We start from the raw sequence: 11,212 nt of genomic DNA on the forward strand, positions 1-11,212 counted from the left end.
GGGCTTCGGGCATCTTCGATCGATTTTGTGCAGCCTTCGCAGAGCGATTTCTAAATGCATCTCCCGCCCACTTATCGCACATTTCATCCCAGTAATCTCTCCTGATAGTAATAGGACCATGACCCTTCCACAGTAATGGATCATCTACTACGCCAGATGCTTTTTTTGCTGCAGTCTTCATAGTGTGCAGCATGTCTGCAAATCGATTGGCAGCCACCTTCTGCCACACCTTCCTTGCATCATTTTCTTCCACCGTAGTTGCGAAGCGATTCAAAACCTACAAATATTTTCAGAAAGTTAGTAGACATTGCTTAAATAAATTAAATATGAAACACATTAACTATGAGGAACAACTGTATACCATGAATGAGGACCACAATCTGTCTAACACCTCCTTTGGGTACTCTTTCCATTGAGCAACTAGTCATGGTAGATGTTGAAGAAGTGAATTCCTAATCTCCCGTACTACTTCTTGTGGCTCAAACCTCGTGCTGCACATGAATTGTTACACAGTAAATATCAATATAAAATATTTAAAAGATATGCAATAATTGAAAACAAAATACTTACGGTCGATTATCGATATACACTATTCGAATGAGTCTTCTTGTGCCAGCCTGAGAAGACCCTGTTTCCTGTGTTGGCTGTTGACTTGTGCGATCAACTGGTGTAGGTGGGTCGTGTACAGGCGCAACATCATCTGTAAAAAAATACATTAGAAATTCTCAGAATGCGCATTTGAACTAATCAAGCATCCAATTAGTTATATGATATACCTATCACAGGAGCCCGTGAAGATGAAGGCTGAGTCTGGCTACTACTGGATGAGCGACCACTATAACCTCCACGAACCATATTCTAACAAATAACATATGTCATACAATACATTCAAATAATTCACATCAAGTATTACAATGCATTCAAGTCATTCACATCAAGCATTGCAATGCATTCAAATAATTCAAATCATTCACATCAAGTATTGCACTAATTCAAATCATTCGTTAATTGCATAAATTATAATACATTCAGATAATTGAAATCATTCACATCAAGTATTACAATGCATTCGAATCATTCGTATCAAGTATTAATATACATTCAAATAAAATTTTTAATCATTCACACCAAGTATTGCAATACAACTCACATCAAGTATTAAAATGCATTTAAATAGAGGTTTGTAGTATAAGATTCCTGCGGCATCAAATATCAAATTCGTATATGGATTATCGTGCACCACATTCACCCGTGCATCAAAATCGTTTCTAAATTCTTCTCCATGAAACGTCCAGTTCTGATAATCACTCACAAAACCCTTCCTGTATAGGTGATGTCTAACGCCATGAGGTTCTACAAATCGATTATTCTTACAAATCTTACAGGGACACCTAATCCGACCTGTGGGATCTACTGTACTGACACTTGCCGTTGCAAATTCAATAAAACTGTCAACACCATCCATATATTCATGCGATAACTCATTGTCCACTATCCTACGGTACATTCATTCACGGTTTGCAGTCATTCTGTCGTATGATGTTGCGAATAGTATCCTAACCAGTTAAAAGAGAACCATCAGAATGCTATGATGAAGAAAAAATCAAATTTATCATGCAATATATGTTGTCATACAATCACAAGAATTATGATACATGCATTGATAACTTAATATTTTCATGTGCAAACTATTCATGACACGATACATTCATTTGAAGCATGCTTTCAGCATACAATTTCACATGGTAGACATAATCAAATTGAAAGTAACTACATGTAAGCATGGATACAATCACATCAAACATTGCAATACATTGAAATAATTCATATCAAACAAATCTCAAACATGTACCTGCAGCAAACACACTTCAATATCCCACTAACTACTACCATGCCTAGCATGGACTCCGTACTCCAAAAATAAGAACACTTCCATATTCATACATTAAAATCATGCTCAGCATGATCTCCGAACTCCAACAAAGCAGTCCTAGATATCAACAACTAAGTGAGTGTGTGAACAATAAAGTGTTACATTCAATAAATTAAATAACATGTGATGCGCTTGCATCACTTACTCACCACGGGTATTTACCCGATTTGCATTGTTTTTGTCACTTACTTACCACGGGTGGCGGGGCACAAGCGAGTTCCGTTGAAAAATCTACACAAAAAAACACTTTTTAAAATGAAGTCACCACGAAAAAAAAACTGTTCTGGCAAGGGGTCGACTCCCCTGCTGTTCCGGCAGGGGGTCGACCCCCTTACGGAACATAGGGGGTTAACCCCCTTACGGAACGTAGGGAGTTAACTGACCCCCTGTTCGGGCAGCGGGTCCACCCCCAGCCTGTTATGGCAGGTGGTTAACCCCTTGCCGGGGTCGACCCCCTGCCGGGGTCGACCCCCTGCCCGGATCGACCCCCTGTCGGAAAGGCAGGGGGAAAGGGTCCCCTACCGAAAAACGCAGGGGGTTAGCCCTCTGCAAGAAACGCAGGGGGTTAACCCCCTTCCGGAAAACGCAGGGGTTAACCCTCTGTCGGAAAACGCGGGGGTTAACCCCCTCCGTTTTCCGGAAGGGGGTTAACCCCCTGCCGGAAACGGGAGGGGGTTAACCCCCTGCCGGAAATGGCAGGGGACGCAGGGGGTTAATCCCTTGCGTTTTCCGGCAGGGGGTTAACCCCCTGCGTGAACCGGGAGGGGGTTAACCCCCTGCGTGAAAACGGGGGTTAACCCCCTGCCGGAAACGGCAAGGGGTTAACCCCCTGCCGGAAACGGGAGGGGGTTAACCCCCTGCCGGAAACAGGAGGGCGTTACCTTTCTCCAGGCGACGAACAGTGGGACCGGCGAACGGCGGGAGCGGCGAACGGCAGGAGCAGCGAAAGAAGAAAAGGAAAAGTTGCCTGTGATTAGGGTTATTCGAAAGTTAGCGACGGATTCATTTCGTCCGTCGCTAAGCCAACGTAAAATCAAATTCGCGAAAATAGCGACGGATTATATTCTGTCGCCACATCCGTCGCTATTTAGCGACGGACTAGGTTCTGTCGCTAACGTCGTCGGTAAATGGTGCGATCGTACCGACAAAACAGTCTGTCGCAACATCCGTCGCTAATTTGCGACGGACTAGGCGACAGACTATCTTCCGTCGCTATTTTCATAAGATTCAGTAATTATAGCGACGAATATTTGTCGCTCGCCAATCTGTCGCTAACTAGCGACGGAATCTTTTCGTCGCTAACGTCCGTCGCTAACAACGTATTTTCTTGTAGTGTAACTCACATAATTTTATTTGCGAAATCTCGATGAAATTGAAATCACCAAAATTCCAAATATCCAACTCTTTTGCATATAATAAAAAAATTTGTATAAAATTATTTACGAAACTCCTACCACTAGTTTCTTAAATAGCTTACTTTTCGCATATATTGAACGCTCTCGCATGAAGTTATTTGCGAATCGCCGTATATCGCAAATATCGTACTTACGTATTTGCAAAATTATGACAAATATACAAAATTATATATAAATGAATGACAAACAAACGACTTTATATAAAATCTTATTCATAAAAACATTCAAATGACATTATATACAAATCAATGAGTGCATCTATGAGTTACATCTTCAAATATATATAAAAAAACAAAAAACAATCAAATAATTTTTTACGGATGATGTGATTGCCGTGATCGTAGCTCCTCGATGACCATATTTGCGTTTTTCAAAAAGCCAGCTTGAGTACATATCATATCCTTTTGAGTATGTACCATATTCTTCAGAATGCAAATTTCTTCAAGTGTAAGAGTCAACTCTACCTCCAATCCACTTACGGCCATCTTTGTCGTTGAAGAATATGCAACCTGCTAAGCAACTACAAAATCATCATTGGTAGCACATTCCATTGACGATAAGTCGATGCCTTCATCGACCTCAAGCCAGTCTTGAAGTTCAGAGAGGAATAACGTGGGGGTAGTCCTTCGTTCGATCCTTCGTAGTATGCAATAGAAAATTTCTAACTGAGCGAGGACGACTGGTTTGTTGATGAGCAAACTCAAACAGATGAACAAATTGGCTGATTATTTGGCACTCAACTTCATTCATGTTGTACATCCAAATGTCTTTTTTGGCGATATTCTTTATCCCATAACTACATCAACATTCTCCTCCTCCTCCAATGCGCCTTCATAGGGAAACTGGTTTACCTACATTTTCTTTATGGTTAGGCATACATACATGCATTTATTAAAAAATATACACGAAATATTAACAACAATACTTACGTTTGTTCTAGTTAGCCTACGAAGCGATGCAACGTAGTCGACATGTGACATATGATGACCCACCAATCTTAGATTACGACCCTCTTCATTGAGTAACCGACTCCACATTGCGACACGTGAAAATTCATGGGTAACATCATGCATCTGGGGCCTTTCAATGGATATGTGCTCCCATATCCAACCCAACATAATAATGATTAACAAGAATTAATACATGTATCAAAATACAATATGTCAATATAGGAATAACTATAAATAAAAAGTTTATGTACAATAAAGAAATAAATACCTACAATAACACCAACATTCCGACAAGGTTTTTTCTTTCGCTCCTTGTGCTACTCAAACATGCATACAGGTGTGTAAGTGCGGTTGCTCCTCATGCATATTGATCGACGCAATCCAGGTCTTCCAACAGTTCGATGTATGATGCATGGACTGACTTTCTGCCAATGTTGATGAATAAGCATGAGCCAAAGAAGTATAACAAGAATGCTCTCATTATCTTATTCACCTACCACTGTCCTTCACTTCAACACACTGTAGTTTTGCCTTCAATCTCCTCGCCTTACTGGGGTCATAATTGCTTAAGCCATGAAAACTTGATCTTATTTGCTTTGAACACATCATCATCTGCTTGCAAATATCACATAACTGCTTGAAATTTCTCCACTGCTATCCACTAACTAGCCTCCTATGACACTTCAGTCCGGTTATTCGTGCTACGTCTTCCAACATGATGGTCATCTCAAGATCTCTAAACTGAAATATGTTGGTTGCCGGATTCCAAAACTGCATAACGGCCTCTAAGAGGGGGTGGCTGATGTTTCATGGTGTTCTCCAAGAATTTACGAAAATTCATTTGACCCAACAACTCTTTCACTTCTTCTGTTAGTATTAAAAACCATTGTAGAACCGGGACATGCAGGATGTTGGCTCTTCTGAATCAATTGACTGAGAATCCTGCAATCCAAATTAATTTTACTCAAATCAATCAATTTCAATGAATTCATGTATAATATATATAATCAATGAGATCAATCAATGAATTTTTACATTTTGCATACATACATAAGAAACTAATCAATTGCATTTATGGATAGTAGCAATATATATATCTCAATTTAATCAATACAATCAGTCAATTGCAATTATGTATAGTAGTAATATATATATATATATAGTAATATATATATATATTAATTTAATCAATAAAATAAATCAATTACAATGAATTTCTAGATTTTGCACACATACATGACAAATTAATCAATTGCATTAACGTATAATAACAATATATATATATATATATCAATTTAATCAATGAAATTAATTAATTGCAATGAAATTCTACATTTTGCATACATATATGACAAACTAATCACTTGCATTAATTTATAGTACCTAATATGGTTCATGTATAAGAGGCAAAAGAGTCACTCACACAACTCAAATATGAGTTCAAGCACAAAAGCCACCAAGGACCAAGAGGATACACAAAAATAATAATTTTATTAAGTAGAAAATGCACACAAAATGCATGTAAATTTTCCAAGGGATAACCATGTTTCATACAAGGACAAACAGGTAGTGGAAAAGATTAAAAAATACATGAATAAATTTTACAATAAATCATAACAAGAGATGATATTTGCAAATCTCAACAATAGTGTGCTCATGACAAGCAATCACCTCTTTAACTTCTAACTCAACATCCTTAAAATTCAAGTGTATCAACATATATGACAAAAGATCAAACACAAATATCAACAATAACCATACCAGTGACCATGCACCAGAATATCCATGTGGATCTAATGATAACCACACCTGAGGTCCAACTTCGAAGAATAGTGTGCCCTGTGGAGTTCATCCAACAACTCATCGATTATCAAAATCAGGTAGTTATCCTTAATCGTAATCTGATTAAGGGTTCAATCATCGATGCTAAAGTACCATGATCCGTCTTTCTTCACCAACAAAACTGGAGAAGAATACACTCTTGTTGGCTCGAATAATCCTGTCAGAGAGCATCTCCCTGACCAACCGCTCAAGTTTTAGCTTCTAAGCGTGTACATACATGTAGGGTCATACATTCGCGAGCTTGGACTGCGACTTAGTGGGGATTACATAGTCATGGGACCGAGAGGGTTGTAGGCCTTTAGGCTCATCAAACACTGTGCCTAGCTCCTAAAGCAAAGCCTCCAGGTCAGTCGGGGTCTCTGTAGGAGTCGTGGGTACTCCATCTATTGCCATCATCAAGAACACCTGAGAGACACCCTACCAAACAACCTTGGCGAGTTGTTTAGACTCGACCAAAGAAGAAGGTGTCCTGGGAGGAGCTCAGATTGAGACCTGATGGCTCCCCATACTCAAACTCCATCGTCATGTCCTTGAAGTTTCAACAGTCAAAGCCCAAGTACTAGAGCTACTACATTCCTAAAACTATGTTCGCACCCTTAATCAGCAGTATGTACATATCCGTGGTCAGGATGGTTCCCTGGATCTCTAGATGAACCCCAAGTTAATGAGCGATACATTTGAGCTTGATGTCATTCCCGACCACTACTTCAAAGGGTGTTGTGGGGTAATCGTGCACTTGACTTGTTTAGTCGTTTAGGCACATACAATGCATCAAACCAATGTCTATCAGCATTGAAATCATCAACTGACTGATTCTACCAGGTACCCTCATTGTTTGAGGCACCTCCATGTCGGCTAAAGGCCGATATCTCTAGAACCTCCTACAGAGTATCCTCAGCCGAATCAGACAAATCAGCCTCATTAGCCACACCGTCTTCGACCTCACTGCATGGCCTTACACTTGGGGTCCCTGGTCCATACCTCATCACAGTGGTAATAGAGGTCCTTTTTACGACGCTCCTCCATGTGCTCGCGAGAGAGCCACTTTACTTGGAACTTAGGCTGTCACCCACCCCTATTGTGTAAGGCGATTCATCACCCACTCATTTGACTGAGAAGGGGCAGTCTCCCATGGGGGCCGAGACACAGTCCTGCAAGAGGCCAGTTTCCCTTGGGACGTGTACCTCTGACTAGATGTCCCACCTAGTTGGGTCTAGCACGAGTTCATTCGTGACAGTTTCTCCTCAGCCATGTGTGCCAATTCGAAACTTTGCATCAGGGATGTAGGTTCCACAACCTGTACCTCGATTTGCAGATCTGGTTTAAGAACCATAATAAATGTCTCAATTAGCGATTCTTGGGACCAACTGGTAACGAGGTTACTTAACCTCTCAAACTTTGATTGGTAGTCGATAATGTTGTCTTGTTGGAGGATCTTGGACAATGAGACATGATGATTTGCATAGGCAGATGGTCCAAAACATATCACTAGGGATCTGAAAAAGCCCTCCAATGTAGGCATCACCAGTTGGGACTCCATCCAATGATACCAGTGGATAGCTTCTTCCTCGAGGTAAATCAAGGCGAAGGTCACCTGGTCCTCCTTAGGCATCCTGGCAATCCTAAAATATTGCTTAGCCCAAAATAGCCAAATCATAGGGTCGACCCCTACAAATTTAAGAAATTTCAGCCAGGGTTGGCGGGCCTGATAGGGTCCGTTGGTGGACCCCGAGGTCTGGCCGCCCAAGCCAGATTCCTGTTGAGCGTAACCATGTCTTTCACCAATTGAGTGAGTTGCTCGTTGCTTTGAACGCGGTGCACAACTCACCATACATCTCCTATGCCCGAGTCATATTGTGGGTTTTCAAGATTATAGAACTAAGAAGGGCATGGGCCCTTGCTGAATGGACTCGTAATATGAAAAAAACTTATGGTAACGCTATTGATAGCGCTGCACATGAAAATGATCGAGTAGGCATGTGGCTCCCATACACAAGACAAACACGTTTTGAATAACAGTCGACCACCTGGGTTGATTAGACCCTCTCAAAAGTGACTAGGTTAAACCAAAATACATATTCAGCTCAGTGCAGGGCGAGAAAGAATTAAACTACATGTCTATAAAGTCATCGTGATTGTTGTTTAGCTCTTTGGAGACCTAACAAACATCACATGCATGAAAAACGAAAAAAAAAATCCTCCAGATTCAGGTTAGATCAGTGTTGGATCTAATCTAACACTCCACACGATAAAATCTGATGCAACAAAATTGAAATATAATGCAAATATTTAACATGTGCATTGAATCATACTTGAGCATAAACGAGAAGGGTGTGGGCCCTTGTTGCATCTACCGAGATAGTTTGTTGGTTGACATGGCTCGTAGGATTGAACTGCTTTGATACCATTGTTAGGACCCAAATCTCCCAATGATAGGTTTGATCCTGCTGATCTAAAATACAAGGTAAGGCATGACTCATGAGAGAGGCATGCATTGAGGGACAACATCTAGACGACTGGGCTCTAGCCGAGTAGTAGGCTCGCTGTAGGGGTATGCGGCCTAGGGTGCTAGCGCAGCAGCGACAACGGAGACACTGCAGGTCATGCAACATATCCTGCAGTAGTGGGACACGTTGCTAGCCGAGCAACAACGAAGGAAGAGAGGGATGTGTAGGTGGAAGGGGAGACATTGGTATATGTCACAGGGCAGGGACACGATCAAAGAGGGAAATGCCTAGGGCGCATGAAAGGGGCATGTCCCAATGGAGGACACACTTAAAGGAAGATAGAGAAGATGGGTGAGTCCAGAGCATGGACTTGAACAAGGAGGAAACACACACACACAAAGAGAGAGAGAGAGAGAGAGAGTAACCTTGCTGGCATGGGCTACAAAGAGGATGGCGAAGGTGGGTGGTGAGGGCATCGACAGGAAGGAAGAAACATGTTCCCAACTGACCGATGACGAGTGGGATAGATGGACAGATGAAGGAGCAGAGTCCTTCCCTTCAGGAGTAATCACACAAACCATAACGAAAAATAGATAGAAATCTCTATATGCTATTCTTTTTTTAGCCCTTGTAAACATGGATGACAATGATAATATCACCTTAAAACCCCTCAAACTCAATGATACAAACATTGTAACATGGGCTTTAATAATGAAACATTTTATATGGGAGAAAGGGTTGTGGAGATTAGTGGATGGGTCGGGTTTGGAACCCAAACTAATCATTACTAAGATAGAAGGAGAAAAGGAGGTACCTCTTACGGAAGCCGAAAAGACCAGGCTATAGCCACGTATGAAAAAAAATGGAAAGAATGGGACACACCAAGATTATATCTTAGATCGTTAATAATGCTGATATAAAGAAGTGCTAGAGTCTAACTAAATTTGAACATGCAAATAAAGCCTGAGACTATCTCAAGAAAATGTATTTTCTTAAAGATATTGCTCATATTTGTAACTTATAAGATAAAGGACGTACTATGACTCAAGGAGGAAAAAGTATTAGAGAATACTTTAGTGAGTTGTCTGACCTTTGAAATGAGTTGGCTCTTCTTGAACCACAATGGCATTGTTCTGAAGACAGAGAACTCCGTTAAAGACAAATTGATGCAGAACATTTCTATCAATTCATCAAAGGTCTAAGATAAGAGTTTGAGCCTACCAAATTAGTTCTTCATAAAGGAAAAGTTCGCACTATTGTAAATACTATTAAAGAGCTAAGTACAAAGAAAAATAGACTAAAAAAGAAGATATCTAAAGAAGATGGTGATTCAGTCCTAGCCGTGTCTAGGTCGAGAAACCATATCCATGCCTAAAAACCACAATATTATTGGAGACCAAACAATAATAACTATGAAAACAAGGCAATGAGTTTGAGAAGAAAAAAATATTATTTGTTATTATTGTCGTGAATCGAGACATGTCAAGACATATTGTCCTAAATTAAAGAGGCCCTATGAGAGGAAGATAACATCGGTTGCACAAGAGACAAGTGAGCTCAAAGCTACACAAGAATCAAGCATTGGAAGCATGTCCTTGACTCAACTTGTAGAATTTCTCCAACCACTTCTCAAAGGAGCTTCATCAATCGGAGCCGTGGTATCTTCTATTGGCATCTCTGACCCGATAAGACTCTTTGGCTTCTTAACTCAGGTGCCTCATTTCATATGACACTAAATAATGATATCTTATCCGAATGTCATAATTCAAGCAGGTCAAATGTTTTTACTGTTGATGGGACATCCCTTGAGATAAAGGGAATAGGAAATTTTGAAAATATTTTAAAAGGTTTTCTTATTCCAAAAATTAGATATATTCTCAAGTTAAACCTAAATCTTTTGTTTGTCCCTCAATTATCTGACTATGGGTATAATGTTTTCTTCTCTTCTATTAGTTGTCAAGTATAGGATCGCCAATCAGAGAAGCTAATTGGGGAATGTCATAGAGAAGGAGGGTTATACTATATGATTTTTTTGGAAATACCCAAAAATACCTTTTGTTGTAATGTTCATAAACTTGATTTGGATTTATGGCATAAAAGACTTGGCCATCCTAAGGTACCCAAAATACAACACTTTCCAAATTTGAAAAATTTTTGTAATCTTAAAAATTTTACATGTGAAGATTGTATTCCTGAGAAGATGAAAAAATTGTCATTTCAAGAAAAAACTTTTGTCTCTACACGACCGCTTAAGTTAATACATTCAGATGTTTGGGGCCCAACACTTGTTGTATCTAAGGGTGGGTTTGCATATTATGTAATCTTTGTTGACGACTTTATTAGACACACGTGGATTTGCTTTCTCATACATAAATTTGAAGTATTTTTATATTTTCAAATATTTCACAAATTGGTCAAAAATCAATTTCAAAATGATATCTCTATCTTTCGCACTGATTCAAGATGAGATTTTTATCAAAAAATTTTAAATATTACCTAGAATCAAATGGTATTACACATCAAAAATCTTGTCAATACACTCCACAACAAAATGGTTTGGCTGAAAGAAAACATAGACATATCATAGAAACCACACGAACTTTGCTTATCTCAAATCAAGTACCT

The sequence above is a fragment of the Nuphar pumila genome, chromosome 2 (genome assembly GCF_984573655.1).
Source record: "Nuphar pumila chromosome 2, dmNupPumi1.hap1.1, whole genome shotgun sequence".
Classification (NCBI taxonomy): domain Eukaryota; kingdom Viridiplantae; phylum Streptophyta; class Magnoliopsida; order Nymphaeales; family Nymphaeaceae; genus Nuphar; species Nuphar pumila.